This window comes from Callospermophilus lateralis, unplaced genomic scaffold (assembly GCF_048772815.1).
Source record: "Callospermophilus lateralis isolate mCalLat2 unplaced genomic scaffold, mCalLat2.hap1 Scaffold_79, whole genome shotgun sequence".
In the NCBI taxonomy this organism is placed as follows: Eukaryota; Metazoa; Chordata; class Mammalia; order Rodentia; family Sciuridae; genus Callospermophilus; species Callospermophilus lateralis.
This window is the reverse complement of record NW_027515935.1, coordinates 2,809,466-2,836,117: the sequence shown is the minus strand read 5'-3', so window position 1 is coordinate 2,836,117 and position 26,652 is coordinate 2,809,466. Positions and strand designations below refer to the sequence as shown.

Here is a 26,652-nt window from a genome sequence, read left to right as displayed (position 1 = left end):
TTCTAGGGATTCTCTGCAGCTCTTTGCAGAATCGCACTTAAAAGTGTATTCCACAGTTACATTTATTAAAAATATATTCTAGTTACAGGAAAGAGACAGGGAGAAGATTTTTTAAATGCTCTTCTTGATTTCAAAAAATATTTTAGAGTGAGTAATTTTATTTGATTATTATTTCTTCTTGACCAGCCTATGAAACTCTTAGGATCATGCATGGCAGAAAAGCTGTCACTCTGGTGACTTTTTGAGAGTACAGAGTGAAAACGATGAGACCTCACAATGAAATGCTTTTCTAGGTATTCATGCGATACTGCAAACAGGGCTCATTGGCAGCTGTCACAATATCTCTGGACTTATGCTAGGAGGAAAAGGAACAGGTTTCTGAGTTTCCCCGGGAGACCACTCAGCTGTTATTGCAAAAATAAAAAACATCTTACCAGGGACTCATTTAAAAGTGTTAAATCCAAAGAACTGTGGTATAACATTGATTCTGTCCATGCCATACTTACTAACTTTACTCACAATTATGGAGAAATTATACTCTGTCTAGTAATTCATTAGTGGCGATGGTTCCTTCTGTTCCATCTATTGTAAAGTAGCTGTCCCCATCACTCTTCCAATTTATGAAGTACCTGCATGTGAAAAGAGTAAATGCAAATGTGCAATGGTTACACATTAATCATAATGGCAGTTAGGCTAACTTGACACAGTTCCTTATTTTTCTCCCTGTAGCTATTACCCACCTTGCAATAAAGAAGAGTGTAAATGACAGCTTCTTTATTGCAAAGTCAGTATGCTCAAGGGGAAACTGGAAATAATGAAAGATTTAGTACTCCTGCTGTTCATATTATTTTAGGGTCTTGACACCTTGAAAGCTCAGCAGAGACTGAAATTCTAAAGCTGACCATGGGTTTCCTTAACCTGCTGAATACTAAACTTTTTTGAGCAGTAAAAAAAAAATCCTTAACAGTGGCTGTGAAAGGGCTTTGGATGAGGGAGACTTCTGCAAACAATAACAAAAATCTATGCCAGAACTGAGGTAGAATCTTGATTTTAACACAGACAGGGGAAAAAATCACATTATGGAAAATGAAGGAAAAACTTTGACAATTTGGTGATTGTACAAAAATATTTGTCTTTATACAAACATAAAAGAGCCATTGCTGTTTTATTATACTATATGTCAGGACAACTTTCAAAAAGAAGTGGTGACCTTTGCTAATGATGTCTTTTTTATCGTTTTTATTGTCTGACATATTTGGTAATAAATGTTGCTGACTTATGTGAAGCAATAGGAGTAGAACATCCAAGAAAATGAATAACAAAACAGAAATTTCATTCACTTAAGTCGTTAGGAAATGGTGAACACATGAACTGGTATGTTATCAATTATAATAACAAGAGTTAGCATTTTTAAAGCTTGCCATATTTCTCTCGATGTTGATAAATATTATCATTAATTCATACACTAGCTCTAAAAATATATTATCAATCTCCCCACTTTACTTATGAAATTATAGAAATGAAACCATAGAAACAAGAAAGAATTTGTCCAAGTTTCCATAGATTCAATGTTTTATGCTGATATTTGAACAAGTCAGTAATGATCCCCATATGATCATCACTCTGTATTATTACCAAATTGACAAGGGATATTATAAGGAAGAGCTCTGCTAATCATATGGTGTGATGCACAGAACATTTACAAACATTATGTTTCTGGCAGGGGAACAAAAGATAGGTTCATAACAGTGGCTGAGAGCAGGTGACATTATTGCAGCTGGCCCATTGAAATACCCATGCCACAAAAAGTGATTCTGTGTTCATCATGAAAATTCAGTTAAGGGAAGTGTATCTCCAAAGAGCAGGTTATTATTCTGGCAAGCTTGTTATTATTCTGATAAGTTTGTAGTTCTCATGTCACTGCAGTCAGAGATCAAAACTTGTTTGCCTGTACAAATGAGATTTATGAACTAAACTTGTCAATATTTGTTAGTAATTGATTTTCCCACCTGAAGTTACTGAATGTAATGGAACAGGGTATAAACCGTGCAATTAATCTTTTTATATCATGGCTGTTGATTTGAGGTGTGAGAATGCATTGAAGCCATGTGATTTCAATATAATAGCTTATCTTTTAGGAATGCTCTCAAAAATATAAATGAAGTTAAGTTACATTTAAAAGTCAGGAAGCATGAGGATATAATAAGTCTAATTCTCTCTGTAGCATGTTCTTTTTTGAACAAGAAAGAATTGTCTCACAATAGTCCTTTTAAGCACTTCTATTCAACTAAATATATGCCTAATTGAAGAAGAAAATTGCTACTGAATGTGTTTATCAGCTAGCATTTTAAAAAGAATTTTCAATGCATACTATGTTCAATCATGCAACTCATTATATTTGCTGGGTGTACATCATGCAGTAGACACCTTGCTAGAGCTGAAACATGAAAATTAAGTAAAATAAACAAGAATTGGGGTTACACATATCAACACATGATCTTAATGACTGATAGAGGGATAGGGAAGACCATAGGAGAGCCAAGAAAAGGCATCAAGTGTAAAATCAAATGGTTCAGGCAAGACATCCTGTGCCTGATGTTTGGTGGCACTAGAAGGATATGGAGAAATGATCTTGAAAAAGAGACTAAAAAACCCAAAGTGAAAGGGAAAAGATGGTATTTTAGAGAGCAATGCAACCACACTATCAGACCTGTGAAAGTAGTATAGAGAATTATACATTGTTAGTAATTGCTATAGAAAATACTTGAGAGGAACAATAATGAGAAGATGAGTGATTTAGGTCAAAGAAGACCTTAGACATACTATTAAGTAGGTAGACCACATGCTAAGGGAGATCAACACTGCTGAGCAGGGTCACAGGGGCTTACATTTAACCCCTAGAAAAGTAACTTGTTGGATGTATTTGAAGAGGATGAGACTGTGAGCATTTCTGGATCTTCAAAATCTTGACAAAAGACGGAGAGTAAGCAGGGTTGTAAAGAGACTTGATTCAACAGGCTTTGAGGAGTGATGAGGAAAACTAGGGACACTTGCAGCCCAAAGAAGACACAAGATACATTAGCTGACTTTAAATTGGTAGAAATGGACAAGTGCAGGGGTGACAGAATTACTTGTTATGTTTTGAGGGAATAGGTAGGACTGAAGAAGAGAACATATATAAACACAGATTTCAGATACTTAAAGCAAATATGTTTATATTAGAACTGTAAACATTTATAAGGGGTTTCCTCAGGAAATAGTACACACTGTGGACGATTTTGGAACTGCTCCAGTAAGTTCCCACTTTGCTAAAATGTACTTCAACTTCCATAAACTTTATTGAGATATAATTTATATGCTAAAAAATTCACCCACTTCATCCGTAAAATTCATTCATTTTAGGTATCATGAATGTTGTGCAAGAATGTGGTAGTTTTTAGAAAATATTTTAAATTTATTAACTCTATATGTATATATTGTTATGTGTTTAATTTTCTGGAAATTTTATTTTTATGGATAAAAATTGTGATGGGGTCAAGGAATAAAATAATTCTGTCCCTGAGGAGTTTTTAATGATAAAAGACATTCTCTTGCCTCCTGTTTAAAAGTCATTTGTTCTTGTGTAGGTAGACCTTGGTGCATGATTTATATTAGGTACTCTCCAACGTGACAGACAAGAACTGCTACTTTATGTTATTTTTAAATTTAAATTCATCATACATTTCTAAGAACATTTTAGAATACCTCTCCAATATATTACTTGATAGTACTTTCCACATTCATTTTTAACTTCATTTACACACATGTATTAATGTTTTAACAGACATATTTGAGAGTACCTTAGAGGTTTTATATCCCCTGGATCCTAAATATTAACATGTTTCTCCAAAATCAAAGACAACTAATTTGTCCCAATATTGTTGAGGGTTAATGTTAACAATTTGGTTAGTGCAGAAATAAATACTTACTCATACACTTAATCTCAGAATAAAGTAAAAATAAACAGAGGTGAGTTCCCTGTAATTTCAGGCAATTCTGATGCCCAGCCTATGGGAAACTACAAGTCAAAATTAGTGGCTTTAACGTTTTTATGGTTTCGATATTAGGTATCGCCCAAAATATTATGTGTGAAGCAATGCAAGAAGGTTTAGAGAAGAAATGATGAGGTTATGAGAGTCTGAACCTAATCAGTGAGTTAGTCCCCTGGTGGAATTGGCTAAGTGGTAACTAAAGGCAGGTAGGGTGTGTACAGAGGACACAGGATGTCTTTGGGGTATGTATTTTGTATTTGGTAAATGGAGTCTCTCTCTTTTCTTTTTCATCATCATGTGAGCTGCTTCCCACTGTCACACTCTTTCATATAATGTTCTACCTGACCTCGAGGCCTAAGGAATAGAACAGGCTGTCTATGAACAGGACCCCTGCAACTGTGAGTACTCAAATAATCTTTTCCTCCAATAAAATTGTTTTTTATCAGATATTTAAGTCACAGAAATGAAAAAGCTAACCTTTATTGAAATCCTATGCTAAGCGGCAGAAGGAGACCCTCTTACCAAGAAAGGTCACTGACTAAATGTTTTCTCAGGGCCAATTAATCTGTGTTTACAGACTGACTTCACTTCACCCACGTTCATATTGCCCCACACTCTGTGGCAGGCCCAGTCTGATAGGCAGAAACTTTCTCAGCTCTCCAAGATCAATATCCCTGAGCCCTTCCCCTATCTATGATCTTTGAAGTCCCACAGTATCAGATTCACTGAGGGAAAGATGGGATATACTGCAAAATGATATAAGTGTGTTACCTATACAAAAAAGGGTTGAGACATTTGTGAGGCCCAAAGAAGTAAGGTTGCCTAGTGTAGTTACTTGCTACAAAATGTTGAAAAAAAATGCGTGGCCATTTGCACAGAACCAAGGACTCAAATTGGATAACTTTGCTACCAGAAATTTATAATCATACAAATCATGTTTCATCAGATTTTATGTAGTTTTATATTTTCTGCCTTTTGATTAGATTGTTTATTCCTTTTACATATAAGGTCTTTGAATTAATATTGAATCTGCATTTGCCAGTTTTTTTTCCATAAGTTTTGTTTCTTTTTTCCTCTATTCCTTCTCTACTGTTTCCTTTTTCATTAAGTGAATATTTTGCATTGTAATATAAATCCTTATACTTTTTTTCATTGATTTATTTTTTCTTATACCTATTCTGAGGTTTGACCATATACACCTTATCAGATTCAAATTCCCTAACTGAATTCCAGTACTATCTAGAAATATTGCTCCTATATATCTATGTGCTTTTATTAAATATGGTATAAACATATTTACACCAACCTTTATGTATCTATGTCACAAGTCTAATAAAACATGGTAATAATTATGAAATATGTCTATTAAGGCTTAATAAAAGCAAGTAATTGGAGAAGAGCTTCAGATCTCTGGGTTCTCAAGGACTCTGTTTCAGCCTGGGCAAATTCTCTGAGCCAGTGCTCTAGGCATTGGGTGTAGACAGCAGCCTGTGGACTTCCTGTTCTGCCTCTCATTGTTCAGGGTGTTTGGGCCCCACATTATTAGTCTCACTGGGATAGAACCTCCAGCTGTGTGTGATACTGACTGGAGGAGAGATGCTACTGGTCCCTTAGTCACACTCACTAGAAATTTAGCTTCTGAAACCTGGAGGTGGAGGGGATGAGAAATATTGACAGCCTGACCCTCCTAGCAAACCATTATCTCTTGATTGGCTACTGAAGAGAGGGAAGACATGTCTCTTTAACCACAAATACCCAGGGCAGGCATTTCTACCAAGGTAGCTGGGACATAATAAGGAGGGAGGTAGTGGCTTTGGGTCCACTGCCAAAGTCTGTTGCTTTTCACAAATTTTTGTTTACTTACTTGAGTAAATAGTTCTTCTTGTGCTGTTAGCCTTTAGAAAAGTTTTGAGAGACAGTAAATAATTGTTTTTTAGTTTGATCATTTTTTTTTAAATTTTTATTTGTTTATTTGTTTTACCAAGGAAGGCCTCTGCAGAGTTCCACATTGGCCATTCATTAAGTGGAATCTTCATCAATTTTTACAATTCTTTTCTTCCTTTATATTGCACTTAACCTGCATTTTATTTTTAAAATATTTCATTATTTGAGACTCTACCCATCTTGGAAATGTGAACATCTTTCTTCCATGCAATGTAATATGTTAGGGTCTGTAAACAAGTCAAGATGGCGCCTGGCATTTTGCCAGAGGGATTGGTTTGTGAAGTAACGCCAGAGAGCCATTAAGTGTGGAGATTCCTTATTGGTTGACTGCTGTATCTAGTTTATGTTAATTAAGATACGCTGTGTGGAATGTATATATACCCCTCCTATTCTACAATAAACGTCTCCCACTCCTGCTGTATCAATCTACACAAGCCCCTTGTCACCCCCCGGTTATTTTGCTGCAGCCGGACCCCAGCAGATGGTGGCCCATATGGGGAGCCCCAGGACACTCGGGGGTAAGTGACGAAAAAAAAAAAGCTGCCCGTCCATAGATAGGAAGGGAGCAAATCTGCTCGTCCCTAGACAGATAGGGCGAGAGGACAAATGGCCATTTCGAGAAAATGGAGAAGATTGATACAGTATGTTTGTGTCTTGTTTTGTCTTGAAATGTTGTATTGTCTTTGTGACGAAAATATGGAAGGGGTGAGAAGTAAATTACTAAGAGAAGAAGGCACCCCAGTGGAACCAAGAGGAGTAAGGGCATGTGTTGATGGAAGTCCAGGAACTCTAGTCAGAAAGAAGAAAGTTCAGAGGAGCAAGGATTATCAGGAAAAATGTTGCAGCAAAAGGCTATTACTGAATCTTTTCGTTACTGGAGGGTGCATGAATTGGCGTGGCACGGCGGCTGCCATGTGCGTGAGCCAGTCATGGCACAGCAAGGACTTTCCAACCGGTGGCAGCAGGCTCTTCCCCGCCCCCCCCCGCCCGGGGAGCAGGACACCACTGCGAGAGAGCCCAAATCCAAACCTGACCCAGAGGCACAGTCTCACAGGCTCTTGCTCCCTGTGCCCAGTGGCAGTTTGAGTCCGGAACACTCCCCGGACTCTCCCTGGGTCCATCTGGGGCTGCCCGGGATGCTGCAGGCGAAAGATGGCCCGCATCCCTGAAGTTTGATCATTTCCAAGGCCGGTAACTACAATGGTTCCCCCACACCTGGAAGCTAATGAGTAATGAGCAATATTAAGGCTTATTTCAAATGTTAAAAAAAACCTTGAGATAATGTACTAAATTGTTCAGAAGGTTGTTTTCTTAGCACCTGCTGGAATACTACAGGATTTTCTTTAGCATCATTGCTGGAGTTCCTGCCTTTGTCCCAGTGCCGGTGAGGACGAGGGTGGAAGAATTTCCAGTGTTGCTGAGAACCAAACAAGACTTCGGATCAAGCTAGCTGCCTGCAGAACTTACCTGGACTGTGATTTAAGCTAGCTGCCTGCACAACTAACCTAGACTGTGATTTACCTGAACTGTGAGTTAATCTATTGAGACACTGCTTTACCTGGACTGAGACAACAAACTGTAATCTACAACAAATTGTAACTCGATATCTTTGCTAACAGTGTCATTGCTGGTATTATTTTTCCAAGGGCTCCTTGCATGGAGCCATCAATTGGCTTGGAATTGTGGCATTTTGTATCCTCCCCTTCTGCTTGTAGCAGATTATTTATGGTGTTTGTGTAAAAATCACTATGGTTGTTATTTAAATTAAACAAAAGGGGGAAATGTTAGGGTCTGTAAACAAGTCAAGATGGTGCCTGGCATTTTGCCAGAGGGAGTGGTTTGTGAAGTAACTCCAGCGAGCCATTAAGTGTGGAGTTCCTTATTGGTTGACTGCTGTATCTAATTTATGTTAATTAAGATAAGCTGTGGGGAATGTGCATATACCGCTCCTATCCTACAATAAACAATGGCTCCCACTCTTGCTGTATCAGTCTACACAAGTTCCTTGTCACCCTCAGGTTATTTTGCTGCAGCCGAACCCCGGCAATAATATTCAATTAATACGGTAGATTCCAAATAAGATAACATAGCTTGTATATATTTCCTGTAGGTGATTCAATCTCTTTTCTTTCCCACTGCCTTTTAAATTATTTAAAAGTAGAGACTAGTTTTGTTCATCTTTCTGTTACCAACTGCCTGGGATAGTAATCTCCACAGACAACTTGCAACTTACATTTTGCACTTAATTTGATGCACAGAAACAATTATTCCAGTTTATATGACAGCCAAATATTTCCACTAGAAGGCAATAAGAAATTTTAACATGTTTTATTCAGGAAAACCAATTTATTTTTCTGATTTGCAGAAGAATTTATTAGCTTTAATACTCAAATTCCTAAATCCCAGAAAAAACTTCACATTCCCAGACAAAATAAAAATTTACCATTTTACTTATACTTAATACTTGGAGACATGTCATAATTTACAAATTTGATTCAAACAGAAATACAACTTTGTGTAGTTAATTACATACATTTTAAGTTTTTTGACAACATATTAAATATTCAATGATTTGCATAATGTATGCATAAAATAATATGTCAGGCTGAGGACTTAATTCAGTAATATAGTACTTCCCTAGAATGCACAAGGCCTTAAATTCAGTCTACAAAACAAATAAAACCTCTAAATAAATAATAATGTGTCTACAGCATCCTGTATTTTGTTACCATAGTAAGCAAATTTCATTTACTTTGCTCAGTCTGACACTGACATATAAGTGCACTGCATAAATTGACTATTACTGAAATGCAATGAAATAGTTTGAAGAACACTTGTTTTCTGGACAGAGTGAGTGATGTAAAATATCACTCATTCTTTTTACAGTTAGGTGTGAAATCTTTCTTTCTAATGCACACTATTCTTCATTTCTACAAAATTTGGAAAATAATATGTACCCGACTGTGTAACTGTCTTGTTAAAAAGATAAAATGTGTTGCTTAGACCCAGAATCACACGTGTCAACTTGCACTGTGTGTTTTTGTGTGTGTGTTTTCCCTTTCTCTGTCTGTCAACATTATTTCATTTAATTTCCAGATAAAATATACTTCCATACCCACAAACTTATGCTTAGTTCTAGCATCAAGTTATGCTATACATTATCATCAACTTTAAAATACCTGAACTACGAAGCTCCGCACAAATCTCTCAAACACAAACCATGAGCACAGATTCTCAGGCTCTGTATTATAAATGGTTTCTGTGTTTGGCTCTCATTCACCATTTTATGTCACCCAGTTTTTAGATTGTCCCCTGGTGAGATTTGGTACCCTTTTCTCTGGATGTTCTCCTATGAGGAAGCCCCCTGACTTCTGGAATATGGCTGAAACTTATACAGACTAGTATTTTTCTGATGTCCTGCCTTCACATGACTGACTGAATCCAGTGCCCAATGAAAGAGTAAATGTTGAACAAGAGCTATCATTTTTTTTATTGTGATATTTTACCCAATATAACAATTGGGAGACCAGTAGCAGAAAAAAAAATTGCCATGATCTAACTGACAATGAAACCACAACTATAATTTTTGAACATTTCAAGAAGACACGGCATAGTTTCTAAATATAGAAGGGCTTTTCAGGAGATACACGTTCCTAGAGACAACAATCACACACTTTGAGTTTCCAAGAGTCTTCATTAAAATCTAAGGATAGATTGATATTTACTTGCAACTAATCCCAGTAGTACCCTTTTCAATAAACAAGAGACATAACAATAAAGTATGTTTGTACCATCTTCTACTTACTCAGTAATAGTTGAGATTTAAATGAAAAACTAAATACTTATGATATATAAAACAATTCATACAATTTTTCAATGACTATTGCAAAGAAAACTGGTTTAACAATTGAATAGAAATAAATTAAAAAAAAAAAACAGTAACCTGACCTGTGAAGGCTACCTGATAGAGTACAGTTTTTATTACTTCTTTGTAAATGAGTTTTTAGAAATGCCTCAAAAACTTTTATTCTCTTCATTAGGTAAGCATTCCCCTTAAAATTCTTTCTTTTAATTTACCTAAATAACTTCCTCTGAGTTAATGGAAATGCTAACTTTGACCCTGTCCTAATTCTCAAAACATTTTGTAAAAAGTACTTGATGGTATTGAACTATACTAAAACTATTACATCTTATACTTAGGTAATAAAATGTAAAAATAATAATTCAGGTCAATGTAGAAAACAGTCTTTTGTTTAGGTAATTATTATATATCAAAATCTCTTCATTCTTATCTCTAAGTTGCTAATATTTTGTTGTTGTTGTTGTTGTTGTTGTTGCTTTTGTGTTTGGACAGCTAATGAAATGAAAGTCAATTGAATCTATTTGCAGAAACATTTTAATGAAAACTTCAGCCATATACATCAACACTCAGAGTGTAATTGCTTCCTTAACAATAACAATTAAGCTTTAAACTTTTTTCTTAGAGATCTCAGTGTTTATATGAACCTTTTTAGGCAAATATAAGTTTAAAAAGGTTCGTATAAACACTGAGATCTTTATTTCTTTCATTTATTTATTTCTTTATCTTATATTTCTCCTTATTTTTAAATTTTTCTTAATAAATTCAAAGTTGTATCTCAGTTTGGATAGTTGATTGTTTGTTTTAGATGTTTAATGACAAACTAAACACATTATAAAGTTAGAATGGTTAAATAGTTGGCACTCTTGCTGGGACATGGGACACAGTGAAAGGGGAGGCTAAGGAAGAAGGATTGTAAGTTTCAGGCCAGCCCAGGAAGTTCATTGAAACCTTGTATCAAAATAAAATAAAAAGAACTAGGGACATAGCTTAGTTGCAAAAACACCCTGGGTTCAAGAGAGTATTAGAGAGTAACACACACACACACACACACACACACACACACAGAAATGTTTCACTTCTTTGTTTAAATATCTCATTTGGATATAAGTAATATGCTTAGAATAGGTGTCTAAAGAGGTATAAATATAAAATGTATTAATAAAATTATATATATATATATATATATATATATATATATATATATATATATGAGAGAGAGAGAAAATTTTAATATTTATTTTTTAGTTTTCGGTGGACACAATATCTTTGTATGTGGTGCTGAGGATCGAACCCGGGCGGCACACATGCCAGGCGAGCACGCAACCACTTGAGCCACATCCCCAGCCCCTAAAATTATATTTGTTATGTATTCATTTTCCTTTAATTTTCTCATACTTTCCTTTTTTTTTTTTGTTTGGTATTGAGGATTGAACCCAGAGATGCTTTACCATTGAACTATATGAACTATATTTTCGTTCCTTTTAAGTTAAGACAGAGTCTCACTAAGTTGTCCAGAATAGCTTTAAAATTGCCACCCTTCTGCCTCTGCCTCCTGAGTACCTGGGATTACAGTTGTGCACCAAAGTGACAGGCCTGTTTTTGTTGTTGTTGTTGTGGTTGTTTGTTGTTTGTTTTTTTTTTCTTAAACAGTCACACATTGTATTCTAACTATGAATCTTTTGATACATGTGCATGTCAGTGTTCAGACTCCCCTGTACTCTGCCATTCTCTTGTTCTATGTGGACCATGTATTTTGTCTTTAGATACTCTCAGAAAAAGATTTTTTTTTCTTTAAAAAAACATCATCTGTTCCCAGAGCATTATATGTGACCATTTGTTCAATTTGTTGAGACCTTGAAGCAGCTTGCTGTAATGGTGGAAAATGTGGTTTACACCAATACTAAGCTTGGGTTCTGAACTTGATGTCTTGAATATAAAACACAGGTTCTCAGCTTTGTTATGTATTGAAACATACAGATAGCAGGGTTTGATAATACAAATAAAGAATGTGCTTAATAAATGTAGGCATTTCATCCCTAGAAATATTTCTGACTCTGGATCTTATGCGTCCTTCATTGGGCCATGGTTCTCAATTCAATCCAGCTATTTTCTGAATTCCCTGCAGCACTAAATGCATGTTTTGCCTTTGCTCGTGGTGTTCCTATGAAGGGGCCTCAAGTCCTTATGAGTGACATCCATCACTTCTTTCCTACAAAATCCTCCTGTGTTATTTCTTTTGTCTAACCTACATGTTTAAATTGATGTTAATGTTGGTTTCTCAAAAATGAAAATAGCAAAACAAGAGTTTTGTATTTTGTTTTGTTGAGTACATAAGAAGTTCCTTTCATTAGAGTTTATCAGTGAGTTCCCTGTTCAGTCATAGGGCCTTGTACTTACATGGGTGCACTGTATTATTTTATAAGAACATCTGACTGCTCTTATTAACAATATCCAGGCTAGAGGGTAGACATGGAATTTCTTAATTTATATCAATGAGTGTTAAACATACTTATCCTGAAGTACTTTCCAGATAGCTTCATCATAACTACTTCATATTAGTGCCTTGAAGTAGTATGTTTGTTCATGTCATCATTAATTTTATTTACTGTCTCTAGGAGCCACAGCAAAATGGTCTGGATCTGTTTGCTATTTTATCTAAAGCAATTTACCATTTGTGTCTTAAAAGCTTATATTATGTTTTAAAGAATTTTTTATTTCTTTTATTTCTTCTAAGTAAGCTTGATTTCCTACAAAACTAGACATGTGTACTCTTTAGTTAATTTACACTAAAATTATTCACATTCTAATAATTCATTGAATGGTTTATGACAGATTATTTCATGGACTAATTTCTTTAATTTTCTAATGATTATTGACTTTTACCGTATTTTTTCAGGAAAATATATGATGATTATTTACTATGCATTTAAAATAACTAATTATTATAGGTCAAACAAATACATACACAATTTCAAATTAGTGTGACAAAATAATTATTCTCCAAAAGCAACTGAAGAAATTATAGAGAGAATGAATGGAGCCAAGTGTTGTGGTACACGCCCATAGTCCCAGCAGCTCAGGAGGCTGAGGCAAGAGGAGCAAAACGTTAAAGCCAGTCTTAGCAAAGGTGAGGCACTAAGCAACTCCTGTCTCTTAATAAAATACAAAATAGGGCAGGGGATGTGTCTCAGTGGTTGAGTACCTCTGAGTTCAATCCCTGTTACCATCACCCTGCACACACACACACACAAACACACACACACACACACACACACACACACACGGTAGAAAAGAAAAGAAAGAGAATGGAAAGGGTTTTTTAAATGTTTGCTCCCTCAGCACTTGGAGATAAAGCAAGTAACCTGAACTACTACAAAAGGAAATCATAGCAATTCAGGTCCATGATACATCCCATGTTCACCTGGGTGGTCAGAACTCCTGAGGAGTTACCTAAGGCAAAACAGGTTGGCCTCTGAAATAAATCACCATCCTTTCCATTACAGTGACACTGCGTAATTGAATGTATTACTAAACTAATATAAAATTTCTTTGTAAATTAAAGCTAATTTTTTGGCTATTTGTTCCAAGGCTTATAATAATGAGAACTTGGGGATCTAGCTGTATTTCTTCAAATATTTTGCCATCCTTTCTGAAGACATGATTTGATCTTCTGGTATCTTGATTTCTCTCTCTGTAAAATAATATGAGCTATTCTATTGTGTGTGATGTGAGACATGTGCACATTCCAGAACTAGTACAAATTAAATATGATGATATCATTATATGTTGATAGTCGCTTGCTACCAATATAAATAAATCCTTATTTGGATATAAGGTTTGAGGGAACAGAATTTTTTTTTCCTAGTGAAAACAAAATAAGCAATGCATGCTTGTAAGAGTGTTGTTGTCATTTTGTATTGTCAACTAGAAATATGGTATATGAGCAAGATTCAGAAGGACCAATAACATGATAAGAGCATATCTACAACAAGTATACCTTATTGTCTCCCAGGGGCGGGTTCCTGCTGAGTTTACAAGCAATGGTTACCCAAGGTGATTAGGTGAGATCACAGTTATGAAAATCAAATCACTGATAAGTTTTAAAATGCATTTGAACAATTATGAAGACATGATTTAGCACCACTTTTTTATTGTTCAAAGAATCACATTCCCTATCACTAAAATAATTTCTTATACTCCACTTCTTTTCCTTCATCCTAGACTTCTGCTTTCACAGGTACCAAAAGAATATGCATACTTCATTGCCAATTCCAAATTACTGAAAGAACATTTAAGAGACATAGCGTAGTGGAAGGAAGTTACCTCCATCATTGGGAGCAAGGCTATGACAGGGATAGTGAGAGCAGGACTTTTTTTCTTTGGTTTTCTGGTCACCCCGAGGTGGACAGACATTCTATGCCCCAATTTTCCACTGCATAAGATACTGAGATGCCACAAGTCAAAAGCATCTTGGCCAAGAATCTGTGAACTGAAATCGTAAGCCCAAATAAGTCATCTTTCATTTAAGTTTATTTTTCTCATGTATTCTGTGACTTTGATGAAGAGCTGACTAACATGGTACTATTTAACAATAACCCCCAAAATGTGCAAGTGAAAACCTACTTGATTCAATACTTTTATTGAACAAGCTCTAAATGCAATATACAAAGTTAATATTTTTGAAGTAAAACATGTATCCTAATATGCAATGCAATGTTATTAATAAAATGTAGTATGCATATGCTTATGAATATATGAAAGGGCATTTTTCCAAATCTATCCTAAGCAGAGGTGTGTGTGTGTGTGTGTGTGTGTGTGTGTGTGTGTGTGTTGGCCTTTCTTTCTTAAGGGCTTACATACATGAGGATTTTGATATTATATTTATAGAACTTATGCTCTAATGTCATAGCAAAAGGAAGTTTGATCAATCTCTTCTCAGAAAAATTAATTTCCTCCCCCACTCTTTTTTTCCCTTTGTGTAAAATGATTATCTGTTCTTAGCTTCTATAAATGCAGTTAATGAAAGCTATATGCCATCAGCATATTTGCAAGTAGACTTTATACAAAAACCAATTTCAGAAAAATAATTCTCTTGAGGGTCCTAAATCTTAAGGATAGCATAGTTGTGACAAATTCAAATAAGGCAAACTCCCCAGAGATTAACACATTCAGCTGTTACTGCAGTTTCTAAATTAGTGTCCCCTTTAATGCATGTTTGCCTTGAGTTTCTTTGAAGTATTTCAAATCAAGTCCTGTCTGCTTTTTCTCTTTGGTCCACCAATATTTATACACAATATCTTTATGTTTTTCATTTAACATTTTTGGAGTTGTTTCTTCTCATTTGATTCTGCAGGTTTTCAAGTGATGTAAGAATTCATAATATACCTTTTACTGGAAATTAGTTTCAACTATTGTAAATAGTTAGCTCTTCCTAACTTAATAAAATAATCCACGAAGAATAGTTTATGGCATAGAAACCAACACACTATTTGTTTCTTATTGTAAACTTGAAACATACTTCCTTTTCTAGAGTCCAGTTGGTTTTATGACTCTAGTAAGTTTTTCCTGTATTATATTTTATCAGTTAGTAGAAGAGAATTATTTCTGTTTTCATGACCACTTTTTATTTTAAAATACTGTGATTCAGATCACAGTATTCAGATACTGTGATCTTAAGGAAAAGTAGTACCTATAAAACTTTATAAAATATTTATTAAGATAAAATATTTAATACTTTTTAGAACTGCAGCCTTATCTCTTTACTTTGTATTTGCAATGTGAATTTTAATTATATATATATATATATATATATATATATATATATATATATATATTCTTAGAATCATTTAAAGAGTGTATGCACTACAAGAATTTGTTATATATAATGATATATGGTCATGATCCATAAAAAATATATATGCAGTGTTTCTTAGAAGCAAGTCCTATTAATTAATTACTGAGTTTCCCATGTATTGTTCTATATTTGTAAACAAAATATTTAATCATTTTGATTTTTGCATCATACAGAAAATATTTATAAATGAATAGTTTGCTATTTGGTTGTAGTTTATAATATAGAAATCAAGTCATTAATTTAACCAATATTTATTTATCTACCCCTATGTTCTAGGTAATTGTATTAGTCAGCTGTGTATTGCTTTGAGCAAAATAACTCTCAAGAATAATTTAGAGTAGAAAAAATTATTTTGGGATCACAGTTTCAAAACTTCAGTTTATAGTTGGCCAACTCCATTGCTCTAAACTTATGATGTAGCAGAAGAAAGTCACAAAACCTATGGCAGTCAGAAATGAGGGGCAGGAAGAGAAAGGGAGGGAGGAAGAGCATAGAGACAAATATATTATTATAATTATATATATGTAATATGATGTGATATATAATATAATACAATTCAAGAACCAGGCTTCCAGTGGCATTCTGTATTGTATTGTATATAATATTATATACAATACAATATATATAATATAATACAATACAATTTTTTATGGATCATGACCATATATCTTTATATAAAACAAATTCTTATAGTGCACATATTCTTTAAATAAATATATATATTATAATTACATATATAATATAATATATGTATCATATTATATATAATACAATACAGAAACCAGACTTCCTTTAGCTATGCCCCATCTGCCTACAGTTACCACCCAATAATCCACTCAAGTTATTATTCCATTAAATATATTAATCCACCAATTATCTTCTAGCCCTAATCACTGTCAAAAATCCCTACCTCTGAACCACTGCTTCATGGAGTGAAGTTTCTAGAACAAATTATAACATTAATGTTTGAGGTATGTGGGATTCATCAAGACCAATGCAGAAGAGAGGGGATTGGTGGATTGTGATCATATCTCAGCTACTATTAAGACTGATACAGAAGAATTGTGAATTTAGGTCAAGCTTGGGCAACATAGTAGAATCCTGACTCCAAATATAAATAAATAGATAGATAGATAGATAGATAGATAGATAGATAGATAGATAAAAATCCAGTGAAGAGCAGTATCTGGCCTTCTGAACTTTATATGCTGAAGGAAAAGTAACAAATCACATATGCAGCTCATAGAATGTGGCAGATTAATCTAGAAATATTTTATACCACCACTTATTTTAATCATCACAAAATTCCTGCTAAGGAAGATAAAAAAATAGAATGGACATTTTTTGAACATGTAGTATCTCCCCATCCAATTTTATCAATAATTAAAATAAATTTTATCTGTTGCCTTAGCATGCCATATGGGAAGCTTGGCTTCACTTTTGTGTCTCTTCCCACATGTGCTTTGTGGATAAATGTGTATTTTTGCCCATCTGATTAAATTTCTGGTGTATTGAAAAAGTAGCTAGTAATAGGTACACATGTTGCAGTCAGACTTGCCTCACTAGAAATCATTTTTATGACCTTTATTGTAACATGTTCTACCACAAAGGGTAGACAATACTAGGGGCAGAAGAAGAGAGCATTAAAAGGCAAAGGCTGGAAGAACAAAGGGGAAAATATTTACAAATTAAACTAAGACTACTAGGGAACTGTGTGGTAAGTTTGCCAGGCAGAAAATCAAAGCCAATCTTTCTTTGAAGCTGGTTTAGTTCTTGGTGATGATATTACTTCTGGCTTTACTGTGCTCAGTGTAATGATAAGAATAATAGCAGTAATAAAATATCCAGAATAAAAGATTAACACTACTAAATTTTACCTTGCATAGTAACACTGTTAAAAGATATTAAACAAAGAAAAAAAACAAATAGATTGTACCCTAATGTGTCAAATAATTATATATTTGATATTTAGTTTTCAGAACATATTTTCACTATCATTGTTAAGTGAGCAAACATGTTTTTACACCAAACGAAGATGACTCAACAGGATATTTCCACAACTGGCATGATTCAAGTTTGTTGTTTACTCCATGAACATGGACCAGTTTCATGTTTTCAAAACAATTCTGTCTTTTGACAACTCTCACAGAATCAATTAGATCCATCTTCATCTTGGAAGCAGGCACTACTCATTAGAAGAAAGACTAGGGTGTGACTTTAAAATAAAGTGGCATTGCCCTGACTCCTATGACATAAACAATGAAACTTGAAAGCCCACTTGTGCAGGATAATTTCTCTGAAATGTATCTTTCTTTTCCTTCTCATACCAGGATCATTAATTTGACAATTTTCCTGGGTTTGAAACTGTCCCTTTACCTAAGGATGTGTTCTACTTATGTAATCTTTAAATTTTTCTGCGTGAAAGGGTTTTGAAGTGCTGCATTAGAAGGACAACTTTTGTTAATGTTTTTTGTATCATCATGTAATTCAACAATTAAAAAATTGAATGTGATTTCGACATATGCAATTGGACTGTTACCACAATTCTCTTTTATTAAACTGTATAGAGTTTTAATCAGTGTTTTTTTTCAATGTTTTCATTATTTTTTGTTACAATCTTCAGTATTTCTTTAATAGCTTTACACATTTATTAAAAAAACTATAATTTTGTTTGCAAGGCATTTTCTACTCATTCTCTTTAGATTAACTGGAACTGAAACATGTTGCAATGTTGACATGCAGAAAAATAGCCTGAGCCCCATGAGTAAACTGGCCAGTACTTGACCTGAAAAGTAAGGTATGCTCATTACTATAATTTTTCTCCCTTTTTGTGAGACAGATGTGCTTCTTTTAGAGTTCTGTCCTTATCACAGATGTGCTATAGAAAATAAAGAATCTGTTGTGATCTGAGTGGCCATGCTCCCCTTGTATATATATTGATGTTGTAACCTGCAATGTAATGGTATTACAGGTCAGCATTTTGTGGAGTATTTAGGTTCAGAGGTGAAACCCTTATGGATGGTATTAGGGACCTTTGCATTTCTATAAATTATGGGCATTCAGAGTCATCCTGCATAAGGCACAGAAAGAAGAAAAGAAGTATAAAGAAAGTTTCTGTCTACTTAGAGACAGAAGGTAGATGGTAAAACCATTCTGTTGAAGTTCAGAGAGAAATAAAGAACCTACTAGGAACTGGAGGAAAGGCAATATTTATTATCAAAGATCAAAGAACTTGGGGAAGTGTGTTCACAGTCTAGCATTTTGTGGAACATAGAACTTTCAAGGTGTGAAACTTACTATTTAGCTGAGTTTTCTACACAAAATGTTGGAGAAGAAACTTGGTTCATTCTAATTACTTACAGCAAAACGTGGAGGGAGATTAACTAAAGATGGAATGGTTAAGCCAGTGGAAATCATAATCTTAAAATGTGGAAATAGCTCATCCATACTGTAAAACATGAGAAAGTGTGTTTAGAAGAGCACAGTAGGGGTTGGCAGACTACTAATTTGATAAAGGGATTCCTGTGGGTGTGAGCAACAGACTCTAACCACCATAACAACAAAAGCCAGGAGTAAAGATGTCATCACAGCAGCAGCAGCTCTGCCAAAAAGAACTGAAGAAACCAGTGAGAAAAACAAAAGAAGGCTCGCAGACTTCCAAAGCCCTACAGTACCTTCAACTGAGAACATGTGCTTTCCTTAGTTCAAAAGAAGGATTCCAACATGATCTAACCTCCCTAGGGCTAGGGTCATGGCTGCCTTCCCAGTGATTTCACAGTGCAAGATCAATGCCTGTAGTGCCAAAGGGTGAGGATGCCAAATAGAGGGCTGGGAGGCCACCTTCCTACATGGGTAGGGCCAACATAGAGAGCAACAGCATGTGTAGAGTCCTGCTCAGAAGTAGGGGTGATGTTAGCACCCTGATGAGTGCAAAAGCCTGGAGCTCTGCCCCAGTGGTCCAGGAGGGCAGAGAACTGACCGAGAGAAGGTTTATTCTTAAATCTTAGGGCTGAAGGGAGTCTGGCCTGCTGCAGTACACATTCACATAGGACTTGTCATCACTTTTGCATTGCCTGCTTTTCCCTTTTTGAATGGTGATGTCTGACCTAGGTCACAGAATTGTATTTTGGGAATACATAACTTGTTTGGTTTCATTGGTTCATAGCTGGAGAGAATTTTTGCCTCAGCATGAATCTTACCTTGAATCTCAACCATATTTGGTTTAGATATTATTTAGCTAGACTTTGTACTTTAGACTCAAATGATTATGTTGGAATAATTTGAGACTTTGGGAGCTCTGGGGAAGGAATGAACACATTTTGAAGGTGAGGACAAGAATCTTGATAGGTCAGAATGGAATGTTAAGGACATAGTGCTTGTGAACATCTCACCCCCTTAAGTCATGATACAAAATCTGAATCTCCAATATGATGGTATTAAGAGATGGTGCTGATTAAGCTGTGTGAGTGGGGCCCACATGCTCCTAAACAGTGGACCACAGAGAACTTTCTGTCTCTTTCTGCCTCATGACCACTGAAGAAGATGACCACCATCTTCTAAATATTCACCAGATACCAGACTTGCTGGCACCTGGATTTTGAAAGTTACGGCCTCCAGAAATCTGGGAAATAAATGTTTATTGTTTAATTCACCCAGTCTGTGGTAATCTAAGACTACAGCCTAGACTGACTGAGCACCCCATGGGATAGATTCAGATGAATACAATAAAAAAAAATACATGCTTTCAAACCACTTCTTCAGATTGTGCTATCTACAGTGATGTGCTTTCTACCACTGAATACATGACACAATTTTTTGGTATTTACTTACCACATGTCATAAAATCTTAAGAGATATTTTTATTCCTCTCTATATCAATAGAGTATTTTTGTTTTAAAAGACTACATAATGTTTTCTTAATTTGGTCCAGAATAGTTTTTATTGCTGTTCTTTATTGGTTCTCAAGAGTTGAAGATGTGTAAGGTCAGTTAGCAAACAACAGAATATGGGAGAAAGTCTCAATCCTATTGCAGGATCAATGTAAGGAAAGGAAATTTTATCATCCATCCACAGTGCTATTGTAAGTTATAGCTTTATGGGAGGGAGGGAAAGAGGAAGAGAGGAAGAGAAGGAGAGAGAGAGAGAGAGAGAGAGAGAGAGAGAGAGAGAGAGAGAGAGAGATTGATTGATTAGTGAGGAGGTATTGATAGGAAAGAGCTCTGTGCAAAGTCTGGGTTCGGGTCAGTTAGCAAACAACAGAATATGGAAGGAAGTCTCAATCCTATTGCAGGATCAATGTAAGGAAAAGGGGATTTTATTATCCCTCCACAGTGCTATTGCAAGTTATAGCTTTATGGGAGGGAGGGAAAGAGGAAGGGAGGGAGAGGGAGAGAGAGATTAGTGAGGAGGTATCCATAGAAAAGAGCTCCATGCAAAGTCTGAGTTCTGGGCAATTCCTTAATTCATCTTACTCTTGGACTGACTAAATGTGTTTTCATTGTCTCAATCTCACATTCAGAATGAAAAGTCATTACAATAAGAAAAAAAATTGCTTTCAAATAGCAAATGACAAAACCATCCATTTTTAAACACTAACTTTGGGGACAGAAATTTTAAAATAATTATAACATGGCTGCTACAATCTAGGCACTGTGAAAGTGTCTTAAATTAACTAATTTGGAAAATCATTCTTTGAACTTCATTTATTAAATCTTTCATAGATTAAAAATTGAGATTTGTTAGTTTGTGTGACATATCCAATAGCTTATCTGTGGTAAATGTTGCAAGGAGGACTGATACAGATGTTTTGTCCAAATCCTACAGCACTTCCTCTATTCTTATATATAATTTATAGCATCGTATTCTATATGTGAATCATGATGCACTTTTGGTCAGAAAATTGTTATTTGTTAGTTTTTGTTTTGTTTTCAAGACACATAAAAAGAAAATATTTCTTATTCTTACCTAACAGCACTACTGCCCACATCCAGGTCTTGTGCAGTTACAGCGCCAATTATGGTCCTGACAGGGGTGTCTTCATAAACTTCCATGGTGTAAAGTGGCTTGCTAAATACAGGAGGCTCATCTACATCCAGAACACTGATCTTCACTGTAGCAGTGTCTTTGAAAGGGCCAGCAGAGTGAAACCGGTGGTCAAAGTGAAGGTTGGAGGCCTCTACTTTAAAAGTATATGCCTTCTTCGTTTCAAAATATAAAGGCTGTAGTGAGGACAAATCCAAATTGAAGTGTTACATTTTTTATAGAATGTGGCATAAACCATGAGCATCATTTCAGAGCAATGCAAGTTGGTATTAATTATACTGGTTTTGAAATGTCTCACTTTTATAATTAGTGTGTAAGTAAAGCACAAGGTCAAACTTTCTGGGTAACTCATAAACATAATCTTTTGCACATATTAAATTTACATAATGTACTTATGAGCATACATACTAGATAGGGGTTACACATTTTATAAAAGCAGTTTGAAATCAGTTAATAGTTTAAGGAAAGCACTTCTCACATCTTATCCAATACTGACATCTAGTGGAAGCAAGCAGTGATAAAGAAATGGAACAAAAATGGAATTGTATAATTGAAAATTTCTAGATTCCATTTGTAAATTTGGCATAACAGCACATTTTTAAGTTCATTTTTCCTATTGTGACATTAGTATCATTTTCTTTTAAATAATTATGAATTAATAAGTCGTTTTATTAGAAAACATTTGTATCAAGATTCAAAATCACACACAATGGTAATTATGAAGAGTGTTGGTCTTTTGTGTTCTCAGAACTCCATATAAATACTGGTTCTCCCATGCATTGTCAGTAAGTATCACCAAGAATTCAGGCTTCCAACATATATGAACAAATTAAAGAAGGCATTGGAACAAACATACAAGTCATTTTCCAGATTTTCAGTAATGCTCAATTTTAACTTGCTACTATTTACATTCACCCTCACTGTAAATGTTAGTTTTATTATGAAAGTAACTGAAAATGCTATATTCCAGAAATATGGTGCTACTATGTTGCTTTGTTAAGTGATAAGCTTAAGTGTAATGACTCAGACTTCTAATCTCCAAGGAAAAACTAAGACAACACAAATTTAACATTAACAGTGAATACGGGGACCCTTAAGTTTCTGTTTGCTAAAGCAGTTCCCTATAGTGTGACCACAATGATTTGCTAATTGCCTTGTCAGCATCTGTTCCTTTATCTAGCACACCAGAGGAAACTAAAGGAGGTTTATTTTCACTTTTAAAGACATGAGTATTATTTTATGTATTTCTTCTGAGAAAAAGAGAAAAAAATCACTTATGTATTTAAAAACTCTCACAATTCAATGAAATCTGCTATGGTAAAATCAGTTATAAGTCTTGTATATGCATCAAGTAAGCCTCCACACAATATTTTTAATGCATGAGACCATACATTTATTCCCCTTTAATTATTCCCTTCATTTTATCAAGTTCATTATATTCTTATTCCTATTTTTATCTTTGTTCTATGCAAATAATTGATTTGACTTTCTGATAATTTAGTCATACCTGTTAACATATAACATTGATTTCTTTCAGTTTTTATTACTTTCCTGTTAGAAATGTTTATTTCTCTTAAAACAAATAGAAATAAAATTGATAATATGGCCACTGGTCCCATGATTAGAAATGAAATATCTAAGAAAGCATAGATAGAGGATAATTCCATGATGATATTTTGACCCATCTCAAGCTTGACTCTCATGCTTTGAGAAAGGAATCAGACTCAAGAAAATACAGCTAATTTCCAGAAAAATATGTCAAAATGTTATTTAAAACAAAAAGAAGAAATCAGTACAAATAGTGAGAATGAACAGTTTCGAATAAATAAGACCAAAACAAGACAGGACACATATTTTAAATATTAAGGACTATAATGGTGAATATAAGTTAGGATTATTATGTAAGTTTCTGAGTAGTGAATTAGTAATAATTTAAATTCTTTACAACAATAACTTTCGTTTGGAAAAAGGAAGAAACAAATAACAAATTAAAACTTTCACCACTGAATTAGTTAAAATATAAAAGGTTCTGGCAAGGCAAGAGGTATCCCCTTGGAAAAACAGAAAGGTACAAAGGTAAATAAGATTTTTTTTTTCTCTCAGCATTCAATAAATTATAGAATAAAGGCATGTTGTCTAATGGAGAAGTTTGAAGAAGCAATAAATTTCATTTAAAACACCATAGTAGTTGTCTGAAAAAAAGAGAAAAAAAAGTAAATTGAAAGAGTTCACTGGCTAATTCAAATTAAAGAAAATACAAAGTTCTTCTTGCATGTAAAAAAATAAGTGCTCCATAAATGTTAAACAATGTATTTTCCTGACAGTGAACCCTAACATCTATCTTAGAGCAATCTAATTTTAACAACTTTGGAGTCCTTGATTTCAAAGCAAACTGAGTTGCCCCAGCTCAGACTTATTCTCTTTTGGGCACCAAATCCATGGCTATCCTAAAATGTAGGCATTCTTACCAACTGTTTCCCATCTCTAATTTTCCTCTAGATGTTGAAATGCCTCTGACTATCTGTACTAATGTGTATATTTGTATATATAGCTTATATATTGTATATATGGTTTTATTTTCCCTCTTAATAATACATTACATCTGTCTGGATGAACTTGACTCTTTACTGGTAAACCGATTTCAAGCCAGAGACAGAAAGAGACTTCTGAAACATTTTTCGCTTTTTTAATTTTACTTTTATTTTTAGGAGATAAGACATGATGTATGTTTTTAAAGAAGTCCTGGCCTATCACAACAGGTAAGAATTTGGCAGTGAGGGAAATAGAGAGTGAGATGAAAGAAGCTTTTTGTACATTTAGATTTTTTTTTTTTGCAACCAAAACGTTATTTCCTACGAAGATCGAAGAACAGGAGAAAATTGTAAGAGAAATGCCACAATTATATTCTATGTGGACTTCTTCACGACTCTGACCCTTAGGCAAATTCACAAAATGGTGTAACTCTGAAAGAGCAAAGAATCACCAATCATCTCTACTTGCCTGTACTCACCCATCTGACAGACCAAAGCCATATTTGGAGGGAGATTTTGTAATCGACAAAAATTCTAACATTTGATATAATTATAGAACAGAAAAGATTTTTTTTTGGTAATTGCTAGAAAATTGGTTCTATTTTTGATGGGATTAAATAAATTTGAAATATTTCTTTTTTACACAGTACTTTGAGAATTTTATGACATTGCTCTGGGCATATTTAATTCAGTGAGCCTTTCTAGAAGAATAAGAAAAAGACTGACTAAAGAGAGTTTAACTGAGCAACTTCTTTGGATTTTTCTGTAACAAAAGATTAGTAAGATCAGAACTTTTGGAAAACAATTCACAATATAGGAAATTGTGCTACATAAGACCGTGACTATGGTGAATTGGAGAATGGCATATTTAGTTTCTCTCTGGAATACAAAGTGAGAGAAGGGTCAAATTTTCACCTTTTACTTCTTTTTGTTACATTGCTTTATTTACTCTTTGCTGAAGTCCAGATAATTAAATATACATAAAATGTTCAGTGACAAATAATTTTTGTTTCACTTAAAAGGAGGATAAGCTATTTTTAATATTAAATATCAGAATAACCCCCTGGGCTCTTTTAGGCCTCCTGTTGTTTCCAGATAATGTTGAGTGGAAACAGGTACCTATAATTACAGATACATGAGAACTGGAAAAAAACAGCTGTGGCAGACAGAATTCTGAGATGCTCCCTATTTTTGTCCCCATTGCCCCCAACCATTTTATGTAATAATTCTGCTCCTTAGTGTGAGGGACTTGTGAATTAAATGGCATATTACTCTTGTCAACTTGTTCAGTTCTGTGGAAAAAATAATATGAATATAGAACTAAGGCCCTTAATCATTTGACATTGACTGAAGACACATTCTGGTGATGTCTGACCTAGCAAATGGTGCAAATGATTCTGGCTGGACTTTTTTTTTTTCTCGGTGGTGCTGGGGATTGAACCCACGGCCATGTACATGCAAGGCAAGCACTCTACCAACTGAGCTATATCCCCAGCAGCTCTGGCTGGTCTTGAGCAAGTGAACATGTGAGCACAGGAGCCAGTGTGGCAAGTGCCTAAAGGATACCTATGAGGATTGAGACTTGATCTCAGCCAGGAATTAACAAAACAATCATAAAACCTCAGCAAAGTTAATTCTGCAGGCAACCAGTTAGCTTGGTAAAGAGTTCCAACCTTGTATCAGATTTCAACCTCAACCCACACCTTCAATTCAGCCTGAAAAGCCTACAGTGAAGGACCAGGGATTTGGCTTAGCCGTCTTCCCATCTATAATGTTATTGCAGCAGTTTTCATGATGAGCATCTATCAGTTTTACCAACAAAGTGAAGGGAACACTCCAAAAATGAACAAAAAACAATGTATCCTTGGCATTAAGGCTGTACTCAATCACTTTGTAGGTCTTCACAGTCAAGAGAATAGAAAACTGTGAAGGGACACAAATGAGCGAGGAGTGTAATGTTTTACAAAATGTACTAGTCCCTTTCAAGATAAGGAGTTAGAAAACAGATTTAAATCAGACTGAACCATGATGAAAATACATTAGAAAAACACTCTTCCAAAGCAAGTTTATATACCAGCTGAACAATAAAGATAAGATGTTCAGAACACATATTATTTTGAAAGAAAGTCAAGTTTTCCATGAGTTAATTTTATGATCAATAAAGTCAATTCCTCTCTGAGAGAAGAGATGGGAAAGCTTATATATATATAATCTCCATTGAAGAAGGAATTAAATTCAATATTTCACTAAAAATAATCAAAGATTTGATGAATAATTGATGTTCTTGTACCACATGAGAAAGTCCCTATAGTGAAGAAGCATGCAACAAAATAAAATGTGGATATTTTAAATATAGGCTTTACTTTTGACAGTGTTCACAGTATTTCT

At 34.6% G+C, this 26,652-nt stretch overlaps 1 pseudogene; it reads right to left on the bottom strand.

Annotated features, from left to right (window-relative positions):
* LOC143386826 (cadherin-12-like) overlaps positions 1-26,652 on the bottom strand; it is a 74,584-nt pseudogene that overhangs the window by 23,131 nt on the left and 24,801 nt on the right.